Raw genomic sequence first — 17,477 nt, 5'->3', positions numbered from 1 at the left:
CCAAGCTGGAAGAAAAGTGCACGTGGTATCAGAGGATCCTCAGCTGGTGGGAGTCAGCATATCTCAATGGAGCCAGGCCAGTTTTACTCCTTAGATTTGAGTAATATTGGTTTGTGCATCAGCAGGGCTGGATTAACTCTCCTGTGGGCCCAGGGCTATTAGATTTTGTGGGGCCCCTGGGGGGGTTGGAGTGCGGGAGTGGGCTCAGGGCTGGGGCAGGGGATTGGGGTGTGGGAGAGGGTGCAGCTCCAGCTGTGGGCAGGGATGGGACAGAGGATTGGGGTGTAGCAGGAGGTTCGGGGTGCGGGCTCTGGGTGGGAGTTTGGGAGTGGGAGAGGGCTCAGGGCTGGGACAGGGGGTTGGGATGCAGGTGGGGGTGCAGGGTCTGGGAGGGAGTTTGGGTGCAGGAGGGGGCTCCGGGCTGGGGTGCAGGGTGCAGGCTCCGGCCCGGAGGCGCTTACCTCAGGCAGCTCCTGGTCGGCGGCGCAGTGGGGCTAACGCAGGATCCCTGGCTCCCCGAGGTAGCCGGCATGTCCAGCCCCTAGGCGGAGGGGCCGCTCTGCGCAGTGCATGCTGCCCATGCCCGCAGGCGCTGCCCCCGCAGCTCCCATTGGCCACAGTTCCCGGCCAGTGGGAGCTGTGGAGCTGGTGCTGGGAGCGAGGGCAGCGTGTAGAGATTTCCCTGAACACCCCTCACTTAGGGCAGCAGGGGCCTGCCCCATGGGTGGGGGTGGGGGGAGGCTCAGGGACCGGTGTCCGGCCCGCAGCGTGGAGACTTGCCCTGGGCTGGATGAAAAGAAGCAGTGGGCTGCATCCGGCCTGTGGGGCCCCCCTTAGCACGAGGCCCTGGGCTGCAGCCCCTCAGGCCCCTGTGTTAATCCGTCCCTGTGCATCAGTATGCCTATCATATTCTATTGTATCAGTTGGTATGCCTTAGTGTCATGTTTCCCCAATACATTGAAGTATGAACCACTATTAACATAACCACACGCGTCACTGAAGACTAATATACCTTCAAAGACATGTGATTGCTCGTCAGTGCCCCAGTTTAGTGCGAAGAGAGTAGTGCCCTCCAGCTAGTCAAAAACAAAAACATACATTAATAATAAAAATGTCTGTGAATCACAGATGAAATCAGGCTTACTTTTAATCACTTTCTAGGGGTTTTCATATTCTCAGGCTGATTGTTTATAGGGAAGGCATGACTGTGCCAAAAACTACTTAAAACAGGAAAACTGATGAGCCCTTTCCTGCTTTTCACCCTCTCTGATCATGTGAGAACAAGGAGACGGTCTGCAATATTAGACCAGTTTTCAGAGTAGCAGCCGTGTTAGTCTGTATCCGCAAAAAGAAAAGGAGTACTTGTGGCACCTTAGAGACTAACCAATTTATTTGAGCATAAGCTTTCGTGGGCTACAGCTCACTTCATCGGATGCATTAGACCAGCGCATTCAGAACAAACCAAATGATATACTTGATGCACCATAGTCACAATCTGAGAGAGGCTGGACCACAGTAGTAAATACTGAGAAGAGGGGCCAGGATAATTTTAGGACTATTGATTACATTTACAGCAACAATGTGAGATCTAAAATCTATCCATTTTAATTACTTTACCACCCCAATCACCATGATATATGAACACCTAGATACTTAGGCTTCAGGGTTTAAGATGACCTATGGGAGTCAGGAAGGAATTTTTGCCTATGTACAGTATTTCACAATCAGCCAGGTACACACAGACACAGTTAGCATGTGGGTGGGTGAGATGTGGATTGGGCTTGCTTTCGGATGATATATTAGCCATTGGCCACCGGACCAAGGTAGGTAGGCCAAATGCTGTGATCCAGTATGGCAAATTCTGTACAGATATTGGGGAAAAAATTTAAAATAAGATTTTGCACCTAGGGTCATACAAAAGTGTTAAAATACACCCCCTCCCCCACCACCGCCACCCTGAATCTTCAGGTTCATTTGAGTAATTTTCACCCTGAAATATACAAAAAACGTCCAGCTTTGGGAACATTTCTGAGCAAATTCATCTCCACATGCACAAAATTTAAATTTTCTAAATTCACCATTTCAAAAAGTGTAACTCAAAAGCACTCCTGTTTTAGGCCTGCCTTCAAGCAAAACCATCTTTTATTAAATTTTTTTAAAAAGTGTGTACTTTCAGATCACTTTAGTAAAACCATGAAGTGAAGTGAAAGCTTTAAGTTTCCCAGTTTTCATATTTGGCTATAATTATTTTATAGTGTCCTATTTGCATGCATATATTGAAGACAATTGTCTTGTCTAGTAGACATGTGTAGACATGTTTTTAAAGCTAATATTTGAAATATTTGTTTGAGCTCAATACAGGAATAACTGGATGAAATTATCTCGCCTGTGTTATACAAAAGGTCAGACTCGATGATCTAATTGTCCGTGTTGGCCTTAAAATCTATTAATATGAAAACGAAAGCAATATATAACAGTGAAGATGCTTGCAATTTCTAGACCACCGTGAATATTGCTATTCAGAATTTTGCTTTAATTCAGGTAGCTCAGGTAATTGTCATCTGAGAAGAACAAACTTTGCCCTCCAAAGATACTTTTTTGTGCTAAAGAGAATATAGGTGCAAAAGAATAGTTAGCCAGTGATCTCAGAAGCTGCGTTTTTTAGAACTGTGGATACACACTAACTTCTCCCCAAAACATAAGCTGAACAAAATGTCCAATTTTAAGTCTGAGAGTAGTTTGGAGTCCTCCCTGCTGTTAGCCAGTTCAAAGGATGAGGTTTTTGTTCCTGCTTCATCAACAGAGCTCCTTGGGGATGTGGGTTCCAACTGCTCCTTCCTGAACTCACATTTCCAGAGAGGTTTAATGGGAGCTTTTACGTTTTGCTCCTCCTTTGTGCCTTTTCACACAAATCTTGGCCAAGTCCAGGAATATGTGGTGAATATTAGTACCTGGGTAGAAAGATACTGTGAATGCAAAGGCACATCTGGTGTTTTGTACCAGTGCACCACCTCTAGTCATCCTTGATCTAAGAGTGCACTTCAGGGGTTCCACACTCTAGGACTTCTAACAATCCCTGTTGAGGAATGTCTCAGCGGGGATTTCTGAAGTATTGCAATGTGTTCCCAGCAGCAAGTGACCAGATAGGAAAAAATTTAAAATCAGTTTGTCCTTCCTCAAGGTGTTTTTAATACATGTATTTTAACTGAGATGCAAAGGATGCTGTTAGTTATCTTTCAGTAGAATTGTAGTGAAAGGAGTTAAAAATTTAGCAAATTGGATGGGTGGAAATTGATTTTTTTCTCATAGTGCCCATAGTCTTGCCCCGATTGTTATCTGTGGAGCCAGGATTTGGCCCTATATCAAGACTAAATCCTGTTTAAGCTTGAAAAATGGGTACTTGTGTGGAAATTGGTAGACTGCATTATATATCTTGAGGCTGGGAATCTGTGAGGAAATTTGAGAGCTTTTTGAATTCACCAGGAAAGGTACTCATATTGGCAAAGTGCAAAGATTATACAGAGATGATGGAAGGTGTGCACAGATTACTTATTCCAGGTTTAATCCAGTGAATTTGTAAAGATAGTCGCTCATAAAGGCTATTGTATATTTCTTGTATGACCCTTATATCTGTGCGTCATGCATACTTGACCCCTGCTCTTTTATTTCTGCTGGCTTTCGAACAGGGCTGCACAAACACTGTGCGAGTCCCAACCAGGCACTGTGGGCTGTTGGAGTCCTAGGGCCAGATCCTGAGAGGTGCTGAGCACCTGGAATTTCTCTGAAGTAAATGAAAATTGCAGGTACTTAGGAGGGACCCGGTCTTGAGAGGTCTTAAGTAAAAGTCACTGGCAGTTGAGGGCATTAGCACCTCATCGGGTGCTCAGCATCTGGTAGGTCTGGGTACCTGTGCTTGACATTTCAGGGTTTGGCTTCTGCTGAGCAGAAACCTCAACTCTGTCTCTGTTCAGCTTTTTAACAAATGTGTGGATATGATGGTTTATGGAGGGAAGGAAGGTGTTTCAAGCCCCATCTCCTCCAGCCTCAGTGTCCAAGCCTCTGCTCAAAATGGTTGCCTGAGAAGTTAGGGGTGGAGTCCTTTCCCTGTTATTCCTGCTAATGGAGCTTGAGGTGTGGGAAGTGGCTTCAGTCCTATCTTCCCCTTCCTTTTACGTCAGCATGAGGAGGGCCCTACCAAATTTGCGGTCCATTTTGATCAATTTCACGGTCATAGTATTGTAAAAACCATAAATTTCATTTCAGCTGTTTAAAACTGAAATTTCACGGAATTGTCATTCTAGGGGTCCTGACCACCAAAGGAGTTATGGGAGGGTCGCAAGGTTATTGTAGGGGGGGTTGCAGTACAGCTACCCGTTCTTCTGTGCTGCTGCTGGCGACGGCTCTGCCTTCAGAGCTGGGCAGCTGGAGAGCGGCGGCTGCTGGCCGGGAGCCCAGCTCTGACGGCAGCGCCGCCGCCAGCAGCAGCGCAGAAGTACGTATGGCATGGTCTGGTATTGCCCCCCTTACTTCTGCCCTGCTGCTGGCGGGGCGCTCCCTTCAGAGCTGGGCGCCTGACCAACAGCTGCTGCTCTCCGGCTGCCCAGCTCTGAAGGCAGCGCAGAAGTAAGGGTGGCAATACGGCAACCCCCCTAAAATAACCTTGCGACCCCCCCCCCCGCAACTCCTTTTTGGGTCAGTACCCCCAATTTGAGAAACGCTGGTCTCCCATGTGAAATCTGTATAGTATTGGGGGTAAAAGCACACAAAACACCAGATTTCATGGGAGGAGACCAGATTTCACAGTGCGTGACACGTTTTTCCTGGTCATGAATTTGGTAGGGCCCTAAGCATGAGGAAAGGAGGAGTCCAGTTTGCTTAGTGAATTCCTCTTTGGCCAATGAGGCTGGCAGCAGGTGGTTTGGGAGGTCAATGTGAGGCAAACAGCCACTGCTGAAAGGGAACGTATCTGAGTATCTGTCCATGTGGATCCCAGTCTTGGGGCACATGTGCCCCATGCATGTGAGATCAGATCCTTTTGGCTATTAGTGTCAATTGGAGCCGGCCCCCCTTATGCTCTGTGGGCATAGAGAGAGGAACAGGCCCAACTGCCTTTCAGTTCCTTCTCACTGCCTGTGGTCTAGTGGGGGAGTGAGGGCAGTTAGTGCTCTCGCTCGCTCGCTCTCTCTCTCTCTAAAAGAAAGAAAGGGGAAGTTGATGCTAATGAATATAAATCAGAAGCTGCAATTATAGAAAACTAATAAGGGAAACAAAGGGATGCAAGGAGAAATCTGTGGCCAGCAGAGTTAAAGATAATGAGAAGGAGTTTTTGAAGTATATTGGGAACAAAAAGAATCCTGACAAGGGTATTGGTCCATTACTAGATGGAATTGGTAAAAACTATCAACAATAACGCAGAGAAGGCAGAAGTGTTCAATAAATACTTCCGTTCTGTAACTGGTGAAAAAACAGATAATGTAGTCTCATCACTGGATAACACTCTTTCCATTCTATCAATATCTCAGGAGGATGTTAAACGACAGCTACTAAAGTAGACATTTTTAAATCAGCAGGTCTGGATAACTTTAATCCAGGAGTTTAAAAAGAGCTGGCTGAGGGTCTTGGTAGACCGTTAATGTTGATTTTCAATAAATCTTGGTACACACAGGAAGTTCCACAAGACTGGAAGAAAGCTATTGTTGTGACAACTTTTAATAAGGGAAAACAGGATGACCCTGGTAATTATCAGCCTGTCCATCTGCCATCAATCCTGAGTAAAATAATGCGGTGGGTAACACAGGAATCAATTAATAAAGAATTAAAGGAGGGTCATTAGTGCTAATCAACATGGGTTTTTGGAAAATAGACCTTGTCAAACTAACTTGATATCTTTTTTGATGAGATGACATGTATAGTTAATAATAGTAATGTTGTTGTTGTAATATACTTTGCCTTCAGTAAGGCATTTGACTTGGTACTGCACAACATTTTGAATAAAATAAAAATTACAACAGTATAAAATTAACATAGCACACGTTAAATGGATTAAAAGCTGGCTAACTGGTAGGTCTCAAAATAATTATAAACAGAGAATCATTATTGAGTGGTTGTGTTTCTAGTGGGGTCCCTCACAGATCAGTTCTTGGACCGATATTTAACATTTTCATCAATGACCTGCTAGAAAACATAAAATCATCACTGATAAAGCTTGCAGATGATACAAAAATTGAAGGAGTGGTAAATAATAACGAGGTTTACTCTAATACAGAGTGATGTGGATTGCTTGATAAATTGGGTGCAAGCGAATAATATTTATTTTAATATGGTTAAATGTAAATATATGCATCTAGGGACAGAGAATATATGCCATACTTACCATATGAGTGAATCTATCCTGAGAAGCAGTGACTCTCAAAAAGGATTTGGGGGTCGTGGTAGATAATCGTATGAACAGTGCAATGCTGTGGCAAAAAGGGAAATGCAATCCTTGGATGCGTGAGCAGGGGAATATCAAGTAGATGAAAGGAGGTTATTTTACCACTGTATTTGGCACTGGTGTGACCACTGCTGAAATACTATGTCCAGTTCTAGTGTCTGCAGTTCAAGGAGGATGTTGATAAATTGGAGAGGGTTCAGAGAAGAGCCAAGAGAATGATTAAGGGATTAGAAAACATGCATTATAATGATTGAGCTCTCTGAGTCTGTCTATGTAGCTTAACAAATAGAAGGTGAAAGCGTGACTTGATTACAGTCTATAAATACCTACAGGGAGAACAAATTAACAATGCATTCTTCAGTCTAGCAGAGAAAGGTATAACACTGTCCGGAGGCTGGAAGTTGAAGCTAGACAAATTCAGCCTTTGTCCCAGATTCCAAGTGGAACCTCTCTGCACCTACCCAAAGCTCAGGGACGGTACCACCCTCTTCCCGGTGGGAGGGGGGTGAGGTGGCCCCTGTCGCCATGGGGCCCGCCCCTTGCTCCTCCTTTCCCCCATGAAGCCCTGGCCAGGCCAGAAACCAGTGCTTAGCAATAGTAAGAGCTGCCCAGGGAGCTCGGGCTCCTGTGCGGAGTCCTGGAACATCCACCTGCCCTGTGCGGCGTGCCCTATGGGGCAGTGACATGGGCCGGGGGCTACTCCTGGGCACCCCACCCCGGACAGGTGGAGGGTTCGGGTCTCCCAACAGCGGCCCGGGCTCCCTGGGTGGCTCCAGCCTGACCAGGAGGCAGGGCCTCAGAGGGAGGGGAAAGAGGAGGAGCAGGGGCAGGGCCACATAAGGGGGCGAGGCTCATGCATGTGTCCTGCTTTTTGAAAAGGGATCACGCTATTTTGTCAAGGCCAGGCCAAACCTGAGCAGTGTTGCAACCACATGCATGAGGCTGCAACACTGGAGATGGGAGCTGGCCAGGCCCAGTACCAGGGGACAAGAGCCGCAGGAACCGCTTCTATGAAGTGAGCTTTTCATTTTATTTTGTGGGTTTTTTGCGTTCACGAAAAACACAAGCTCCACTCATAAGCTTCCCCGTAGCTGGTTGTCACAGAACAGTTAGTGTCGTTATTTTTAGTGTTAGCTTTTTTTCCTATGTATTTTGTTTGTTTAATCCACTGGTGAAAAAAATATCAGGGCCTTTATTTTTTACCCCAAGTAAAATAATTTCATGTTTTCTTGAGAATGATGAAGGAAAAACCCATGGTTGAGTGCGAAGCTGCAGATACACTAAGGATGTGCTGGCTGCTGGTAAATATTTCTTATTATGTCAGATTACTCTGGCCTGCATCAGATTCATTGTTCACTAGGAATTCTAATTTTCTGCTTTTTTAGGAGAAGATTCCCCACAAAGTTAAAGGTGCAGAGAGTTTGGAAGAGGTTAGCCTTCTCCACACCTTTGCATTTCTTTTGTGACCCAGAGGAATTTTCTTTAAAGCAAACTGGTTTCTTTCCTTATGCTTTTCCTTCCTACCCTCATTTCTGTCTCTCACTCTGGGTAACGCCTTCAGGGTCCTAGTACATATATATATATATATATATATATATATATATATATATATATATATATATATATTTCCCCCAGACTGTTGATTGTCAGGATCATGTGATTTTCTCGGTGGGTGATGTGAAAGCCTTGTTTATCCAAAGGCCATGTGGAGGTGGGCGGGTGCTCACCAGGGGGACATAGGGACAGGAGAAGCTTGCCTCACACAAGAGCTGGAGTGTGAATAGCTCACATTGACTGAACTGTCTCACTGGGCAGGACAACTAATTTTCTGTGCTTGTGGGCTTGATAAAAGAAGCAGCTGCTGGTAAGTGCTTGCTCTGATGCATGTAGATGAGACTGTGGACTGCAAAAGGGATCCAAGCAGATTTCTTTTTTCTTTCTACATTTCCTCCGGATTTTCTACCTCTTGCTCCCATGAAGTTGCACTGAATCAGGTAAACTATTTTAGTTCTTTTCCTATGTTTTGTCCTTCCTGGTCAGAATGATGGACAGACATATGGATGGATGAATGAATGGACTATTCTGTGAGGATGTCTTCAGGATCAGCTACCTTTAGAGCAGACAAATATTTTTGCTATTCTCTTCAAGCTGGCAGGCGTAATGGTTTTAAAACTGCAGCCATGTTACGTGGGCACATTTTCTCCCCCTCCCTCCCCTTTAAAATTTTTTTTTCTGTGATCTAAATAAAGCTTAGTCCGGTATTTCTCGTTTGTATCTGTCGATGCACCAGCCAGCCATGTTTTTCATGTGATTATCTACACCGCGCTAGCTCTTGCTGAGAATGGTAGGGTGCTTCTTTCGGTGTCAGGCCCTTTGCAGCTTTTTCTGAAGGAAAGGAAAAATATATCAGCCATCCGCAGCTTGTATTTGGGGGGGGGGGGGGGAGGAGCTGTTTTAAAGGGTTTACTTGGAGGGGGGTGGGTGGGAAGATGAGGGTTGATTGCCCCCATCCCCCAAATTTGGCTGGTTCTGGTTAATGAGATGTTAGATTTCTCTTCCCCTCTCCCCCCCCCCCCCCATTTGCCTATATTTTTTTTAAGTGTTTGAATAAAGCCCTGGCTCAGCTGGAGAAAATGGAGAAGCAGAAAGGATGAAAAGGATGGCCTTTTGTGTCATGCTCTATTGTGCAGCTCCCACCCCCCCACCCCGGGCTTCACTGGAGAGCACCAGCAGTTGTTAGTTAACTGCCCAGTGCCTGCAGAAACAGCCTCCCAGAATGGAGGGGCTAAAATGCGGCTGCTTACAATGTGAGAAAGATTTTAAATGGGATTCAGAATCTGCAGACTGGAAAATGTTGCACAGTTTAACTGAATGTGTATTACCTGCAGGGATTAACCCTATTTACTGACAAGTCTCTCTTTCTCTGCCTCTCCAGTTCACTCTTGCTTGAAATAGCTCTGAGTTTCTGTAACAAATGACAAGTTTTGTAGAATGGCAGTGATCTGATCCAGTGTCTTTTTAAGACATACTCCGCGTGCTTTACTTCTGTTTGAAGACAGTGTTAGAAGATGTTACATGAACCCTCACTGCAAGATTTGTTAATTACCAGGCTACGAATATCTTACGAATATCTGCCTGTAACTTCTGAATACAGTCACACTGAATATTTTTGCTACTTTCCAGGCCATGCTTCAAACCCAAATGCATCTTTGTTCCGCGTTTAAATTATTTGTGGAAGGATTGTTGTCGCTAGGTGCCAAGGGTAGATTACAGTTCTGGCACAGTAGAGGAATGACTGTTAATTTTGGGTCCGTTGCTGCTGGCGGTGTATCTATGGAACAACTCTTTTAACCACAAATAAGGACAAAAGTCTCATTGGGAGTGAAGCTTCTTTATGAGTAGCTGTTAACTTATCAAACAGAATTCTTTGGTGTGGCTAAATTTGGGGGATTTTAAGTCAAGTCTTTGCCTATAAGAAATAGTAGGTCCTCTCTTTATGAAGTCTAAGATTTCTTGTGTTTCTAATGTCATACTTTGCTTTATAGATCTTGATTACTTTGGGGGGGGTTTGCATGAGTGCAGCTACACCAGTATGAGCCCCTTCTGTCATTCTCTGCATGGGTATAAAACAGGGCTTGCACTGATGCTCCTTGTCTTGGTTTCAAACCCCTCATCTTTAGTAGGAAGCTCACTCCTGAAAATGTAAATTAAGTTTTCAGGCATTTTACAGGTTGGTTGTCATTGTACAGAGTGTGAGAACTTCATCTTCTTTGGGTTCGTGGCTGTCTCCAAGAGCCAGTTTTGTAATTGGTGTGTTATTAGCTGTAAAGCCCTAAATAAATGGCTGGAGACGTGGCTTCCTGAGATAGATACCACCCCTCTCTGTGTGCTGTCTGCTTCACTTGTGGTCAGGTGATGGTCCAAGTCAAAGCCCTCCATTCCAAGGAGAATGGACTGGTGCCAAATATTTTCTGGGGAAGCGGGGGATCCTTGACTGTGACAACATCCTTTCTTCCATCAGTGCCCAGATTTTTTGACCTTCAGGGATGCTGCAGGACTACTATGTTTTCCTGTGCTCTGCTGAGGGAGTTGGCTGGGGATATGGTTAAATGAGAGAACGGAGGTTGTTATTTTGTTGGCTGACATTATTTTGTGGATTGGGGCTGATGGAGATGGGCAAGTGACTTTTTTTTTTTTTTAATCCTTAGTTTTATACACTTTAAAATATTTGTACAAGCAACTGAAATAGACGTTTTTTAAAAAAAGAAATTTAATAAATTAAAGAATGGAACTGAAAACTGGGTATGGATTGTCCAACGTAGAACACTGGATTCCTTGGTATGTGTAAGCAATTTGTATTTAGCTAATGCAATCTGCAGCTGAAAACACATCATTGTCTTGGTGGTTAATATAATTTTTAATTGACTATTAAAAAAAATCCTATGTCTAATAGTCTAATAATAGTCTAAAAATCCATAGTCTAATAAATCCATAGTCTAATAGTCTAAAAATCCATAGTCTAATAAATGTCTAACAGTAGCAACTCTTGAGTTTTATTTCCCTTTTAAATTCCTTTAATTTTTGCACTTATTTTCGGCCTCCTTGTTTACCAAGAAGGAAACCAATTGGCAAGGCATGGGAAACAATGAAATTGACTATCCACAAATGCAAATGGAAAACGCCCAACAGAAAATACAAAGTTGAGAAAAATAAATAAAATGAATGAAATATTCCTCTTCGCGAACTCTTTTCAGTTTTAGTAAGCATAGGTGTAATTAAAGTAGGCAACAGACTTTCAGACAGAGCAGTGATTTCTCATTTGACAACGTTGCTTTTAAAGTATTTCTCTTTTGTTTGCCTTACACATGTTTGTGTATGGATAACATGGTATACAAAATACTCTGTAAGCTGGTGTTCTGCTGATTAGGTGGACTCTGACCCCACGTGCAAGAAACTGGCCGCCAGAAGGCATCTCTTCCTGGGTCCTGTAGGGCAACATAGTCCTGGCACCATTCACCACAATTGCATTGTAACAAAAGATTGCTTTCCAAAATGCTCTATTCAAGATTACCTGTTGATGCCTGGAAAAAAAAAAAAAAACCCTCCATAGATTTGCAGTTGTAATTGTACAAAAAGAAGGTCTTTTGTATAGCTTGCTGCTCTGCTTGAATTCCACAACTTAACCAGATAATGCGATACCATCTGTTACATTTCACTGTTTACAAAAATGAGTTCCTTTCATAGAGTAAAACTCCATTAAGAGACTGAGGTTATCAGTATCCCCCTCCCTCCGAATGCACACAGTCCTCCTCCTCCTCCATTTCCTTATGGCTGACTTCATGAAAGGATATCCCTTTTATCTGTTAGAGTGGGAGTTTTGAATCCTATGTTATCAAAGACATTAGAACAGAAACATGAGTGAGTCTAACCCTGCCTTGGAGCAGAACAACAGCACTATCTGAGTTTCTTTATAACTCTGGTTTTAGAGAGCGATATTCTTTCCCATTGGATTTCTTTACAGCAGCAGAGGTTGGTACTATGCTGGTATTTATATGGTATCTGGAGTATTCTTTGTATTCGATGGACTCTGATAGCCCCTCTACAGTATGTGGGAAAGATACATGCCTGCTGTTCTGTGGTTGCCATAACTCTTCAAGTTAGTACCAGTCACTTCTTTTCGGTAAAGTGTTTGTTCAGAGCCCTGAGTGGAAAGGCATACTGTAGAGAAAACAATTAATTGCGCATTCTGGAACAAGAAAACTGTGCTTTGCTCTCATCATGGATTTCCATTGATCACACTGTGTTTTAATGTCATTGTAATGTTAATGCATTGAACCAGTGCTGATGACCTGGAGATATAGATTGAGCAGGGATCCTGCTCCGTTACTTGTATTTTAGCTGCCATAATAAAAAGACTTGATAAATAAACGTCACACAAGGGAAATCAGTTTCATTCTTCTCTAAAATGTTATTTATATGTAAATATCTGGTATTGTTTTTTCTTAAAAGGCCAAGTAGAAAAGCATTTCCAGTCTCTGTCTAATGGATGCTGCATTTGCGTTAGGTGAAGCAATGAGAGCTCAAAGAAAAGGAGTACTTGTGGCCCCTTAGAGACTAAACAATTTATTGGAGCATATACATATATGCTCCAATAAATTAGTTAGTCTCTAAGGTGCCACAAGTCCTCCTTTTCTTTTTGCGAATACAGACTAACACGGCTGCTACTCTGAAATGAGAGCTCAGTCAGTCAGTGTTGTCTTGCTGGAACTAAACCATTTTTTTTCCCCCATGAAGCAACTGCGAACAACATTGAGGATTCAGGGAACGTAAGGCAGTGCAAGCCGTCAGAATTGCACTGCATACCCTGCAGATCGCTATCATAAAATATTAAACCAGGCCTTGCAGATCAGAGCTGCCTTCTCACACGGAACAAGCCCATTTTCCCCCTCTAAAACCTCTCCAAGTTTCTTGAATTAAAATATTTGCAAGCTGTGATTAATGAAGACAACTGGCTGGGCCCTTGTTGAAAGGAATGTTATCTCAGAATTTTGGATCAGGTTTCATGCTGAAAATTTAGTAATTTTGTGTTTTCAGGAGCATGCTGGACACTGGTTTTCGGATGGTTTACAACATAATCAGTTTGCCCTTATATTTATGCTAACTGATGAGTACAGCCCTCTTCCATCTGACCAATTTAGTGGTTTAACTAGCACAGTAATTTTGTCCCATGATATTTTGACAATTTCTCTACACTGATAAATCTTTTAGCACTCAGTATTTCTCTTTATCCAGAGTGCGAACTCAGAAGAATTATCTTGGTGCATTGTAAGGTAAAGATCATTGTAAGGTAATTCAGATCTGACACAGTCTGTTTCAAATTGTCGTCTTGTAACCGCAGCTATTTTGCTCCAAGTTGGCAGGCTATGATAAATAACTCATCAGTATACAGAAACTTCTATTGTGATGCAGTCCCACAGAAAGATTTATTTAATAATTTACGCTATATCCCTTGGGCTTTGTATTGTCGTTCTGTCTTTTTGTTTATGATGTGCCCATCCAATGTGGGTTTGCTAATTCCCGTTTTAGACCAATATGTCCTGCAAATGCAGTATGATAAAAGCATATAATTTATTACATAAAAATAGCTACTTGGTACTTCATGATGCTGCTGTGTGGGTTGTGTGTGCTATGATGCTTGATGATCATGGCTAGACAGTTAACTGTGACTATTCCTCCCCTCTTTCTGTTCTTTTCCTGTTCCCATGTTCCCTCCCTCTACCCCTAAATAAATTTAAAAACATTACAATCCATGTAACTAACAAAGCTGGGCCAGTTTTTTACCAGGTTCATTTCCTTGTGTTTTGTTGTCCCATCCCCTATCCTTTGTGTCTTTAAATGATGATCATTCAAGGATGGGAGTTGGCTTTTCGCTCTTTGTACTGTATCTACTATGGTGCAGCCCTGATCCCAGTTGGGGCTTTATGGTGCTCCATCATGTACGTGTTAATTTGTTTAGTTATTTATTTAAGTACAACAGTTTGAGTTAAGCATGGAATTTGTGCAATCGGAATTTCATCACTTTTTCCAGTTTCTGAGTCGACTGTTATTTTAACAGTAGTATGTTTAATTTCCTCTCTCCTTTGTTAAGGAGAAAGCAGAAAGGTGTAGTGAAATTGAATTAAAGTTAAACTGCTTTTTAGAGGGAGGGGTACAAATATATCTCAAACTGTTCAAAATTTGTGGGTTCTTTTTTTTTTTTAAAAGAAGTGTGGCCTAAAATCTTATCTGCCAAGTTTCATCCTGATGCAAAATGAAATGGCTAAACTTAAGTTCTCAAACTCCTTTGAGAAACCTTGACGAGAGAAGTACCATTACAATAACGGGTGAAAGAGAGATGAAAATTCTATCACATTCACTGACTGCACCATAAATGTCCTCTCTGCGGACCCAAGGAGAAATGGGAAGCACCAGCAGTATCTTCCTGAGTTTGGGAATTGTCCCATGTAATCCTAGCTTAGATAGAAATACAACACAAAAAGAAGCAATTGGGTACTGTAGAAGACACCATGCTCTCTACTTTTTCGTATAAAGCAAGCATCGACTTGTTCTGTCTTGAAAATCTGTGTTGAACTCCATGAGCAATTAACACACCTCTGCAGTACATGTGGAGAGAAACTAAATTAGATTCTACTCTAGGTCGGTTGTCCTTTAACAGGCCTTAGCCACACACTTATGGTTGGAAACTGTGCTGGTAGCAACCACATTTAAACACTTATTCTGTTAGCAGAGTAATACTCCATTTCCCTGGTCCTAGACAAAGATTTCTTTAACAGCCATGCTAGCAAAACCATGGTTGTCGGCTTCCCCGCTACACAATCTGTAGCTGTTTTAAAACTTGATTCTCAGCCAAAATAATCACTGTCCATGACAGACAGGGACATTGCACTAAAATCCTGCAACCATGGCTATTGTTATCCTGGTTCCAAGGTGGGGCTAAGGCTGACACCTCACAGCACTGACAATTTAACCTCCTGTTTATGAATAAGCCAGTGGTAACCTGAGAAACTTAGAGCTGAAATAGAGTTGGAATCATTGTGTCTGCCAGACCCAAACTTTTAATTTTCAAAGAGATCGGTAGGCTTTTGCGTTCCCTTACAAGGGGCCATCTATAGGAAAAGAGGTAATTAGAGTCAAGGACTGGAGCCACCAGTGGCATTGGAGGTAGAAGTTCAATATTTCAGTAAGCAGAGGAGAATGAGAAGGAAGGGAAGGCAGCCAAGCAGTATGTCCAGAAAAATAGGAGCAAAGGAGTCAAGGTGGCTGGAGAAGAATGCCCAGAGGAAAAAGGAATCAAATAGCATGTGCATGGAGAGCAGAGGACCAAACAGGAACATGGGAGGAGAGAGATGGGAGGAGGAGATGAAGTGAAAAAGCAATGGTGCATAGTGTGTGTATTTGTGCAATGGGAGATGGGCATTGGGACTTCGCACCTTCTACCAGAGATCCTGGGTATGGAGAAAAGAGGAGGATGTGTATATAGTGGTGGGACAAATGTCTGGCATCTGCTGACTGCCTCCTCCAAGAATCCAGATGAGGAGGATCCAGCAGCAGGCTCTGCAATGTTGGAAAAGCAGAGCAAGCTTGTTGGCTGCCTGGAAGACACTGGAGAGGGAGTTAGAGTAGAAGGCTGCTGGAGAGGCAGAGCTTGCTGTACAGAGGTTTCCAGCCTTAAGATTACAAAGGTTCATTTAACTCCAGTGAGCTTCAGATTCTAATGTTGCATAAGCATATTCCTATCTGATGGTTTCTGCCTTTAGTAATAACTGATAATCTCTTAGGTGTCGTGTGCACATTTAGGTCTCAGTTCAAAGTATTTAAGCACATGCTTAAGTATTTTGCTGAATGGGGGCCTTCGTGCTGTATACAAACATTAATAATTGTATAAGCTGATACCTAAAATTCAGTGGATGAAGATTGTAAAGAGTGTGTGAATAGTGAAGTGAGGTATAACTATCCACATTCAGATGGGCTTTGCATAAAATGTGTTCAAAGTAACATTTTGCTTACGCTTGTGATTTAATTTTGTCCAGAGGTTCAGTTAAAATGCCACTTGTGTTTCCAAAAGTTTGCTTAACTTAGTTCTGAATTTTAATTTAATATTTTGTTTTTCTGGCATTGCTTTGAAAAGGCAATATTTAATTAAAAGAAAAAACTCTAAAATGCAGCCAAGTAATTATGAAACTCGGAGAGTTGGACGTAATAAAGTGTAGTACACAACACCATTGTGGTACAATAAATCAAAACCTAGAGAGAGAGAGCGAGCCAGAGAGTTCATTACTGAGTACAGAGTTCAAGCAGACCGTGTTGTATCAAAGGTATCTAGTATATCAGTCAATTTAAATGAGTTTCTTGAGCAGTGGTTTTCAACCTGTGGTCCGCGGACCCCTGACTTTGTCTAAGGGGTCTGCGAAAGGTGACTATGCAAATAAAGTTTCGGATCCCAGAAAAGGCATCCCTTTTTTCTGATCAATCAAAAGCATGTGAATACCCCCACCACCAGGTCAAACCCCGGAAGTGGTGTCGTTACCATAGAAGCCCACAGTTTAGCGCCCTTTCTCCCGCATCAAATGCGGGGCAGAGCACACGCAACGTTTACAGCTGAACTCTGTTCAGTCCATTTGCAGTCTAAGGCTATGTCTACACTACAGCTTATGCTGCCATGCTAGATGTCACTCCGTGTGAGTAAGACGCCCCTCCCCCCCCGAGCGACATAGTTACACTGGCATAAGCGCGTGTGTGGCAGCACTGTGTCGTGGGAGAGCTTTTCCGGCCAACATAGATTCTGCCGCTCGCAGCGGTGGGTTTTTTCCATAACAGGAGCGCTCTCATAGCATGGTGTCGGTACAGCTGCACCACTGTACATATAGATGTGGCCTAAGACTTCTATGGTAGGGGTCCGTGGACCACAGGTTGAATTTCCCAAGGGGTCCACACCTCTATTTGAAATCTTCTAGGGATCTGCAAATGTAAAAATGTAAAAAGGGTGAAAATCACTTTTCTAGAGCAAGGTTATCCAGGTCCAGTGCTCCAAAGGTTGATGGACAGAGAAATTTCCACATTAGCAGGATTATTAGTATTTATTTGTATTGGTGTAGTGCCTAGGAAGCCCAGTAATGGGCCAGCACCCCATTGTGCTAGATGCTCTACATTATTAATTTTGGATCCAAGGAAGCGCCACTCCTCTTTGTTTGTTAATCCTTTGAAAAATGGATCGGTCTTCCAGTATAAATAAGTGACACTCCCTAGTACGGAGGCAGAAATGAGGTGTCACCTCTTGTTAATGCAACCACACACACGCCCTTCCCAAAGTTGCTGTCCTGAACACTCCCAGAACAATGAGCTACAGCTCTAGCATTTATTCATAACTGGGTCTATTTTTGTGTAAGGTATGAAAGTGCCAAAATGGGATTTGATTTTTTTTTTTTTTAGTTCTATACTCCAGTAAATTAAGAATTTGTTATTTTGAAAATGGATTTAGCTGGTT

At 43.0% G+C, this 17,477-nt stretch overlaps 1 protein-coding gene across 34 annotated transcripts in view; it reads left to right on the top strand.

Annotated features, from left to right (window-relative positions):
* MAGI1 (membrane associated guanylate kinase, WW and PDZ domain containing 1) overlaps positions 1 to 17,477 on the top strand; it is a 485,483-nt gene that overhangs the window by 304,737 nt on the left and 163,269 nt on the right. The window contains exon 1 of one of the 34 annotated variants that reach the window (XM_074957423.1): positions 8,413 to 8,427. The exons of 32 other annotated variants lie outside the window; for them this stretch is intronic. The gene's annotated coding sequence lies outside the window, so the exon portion shown is untranslated. Of the gene's footprint in view, positions 1 to 8,412; positions 8,428 to 8,759; positions 8,778 to 17,477 lie in introns of those variants that run through there. One more of the 34 variants, XM_074957421.1, reaches the window with a different exon arrangement.

Source organism: Natator depressus, chromosome 7, assembly GCF_965152275.1.
Source record: "Natator depressus isolate rNatDep1 chromosome 7, rNatDep2.hap1, whole genome shotgun sequence".
In the NCBI taxonomy this organism is placed as follows: domain Eukaryota; kingdom Metazoa; phylum Chordata; order Testudines; family Cheloniidae; genus Natator; species Natator depressus.
This window is presented reverse-complemented; position numbering and strand designations above follow the sequence as displayed.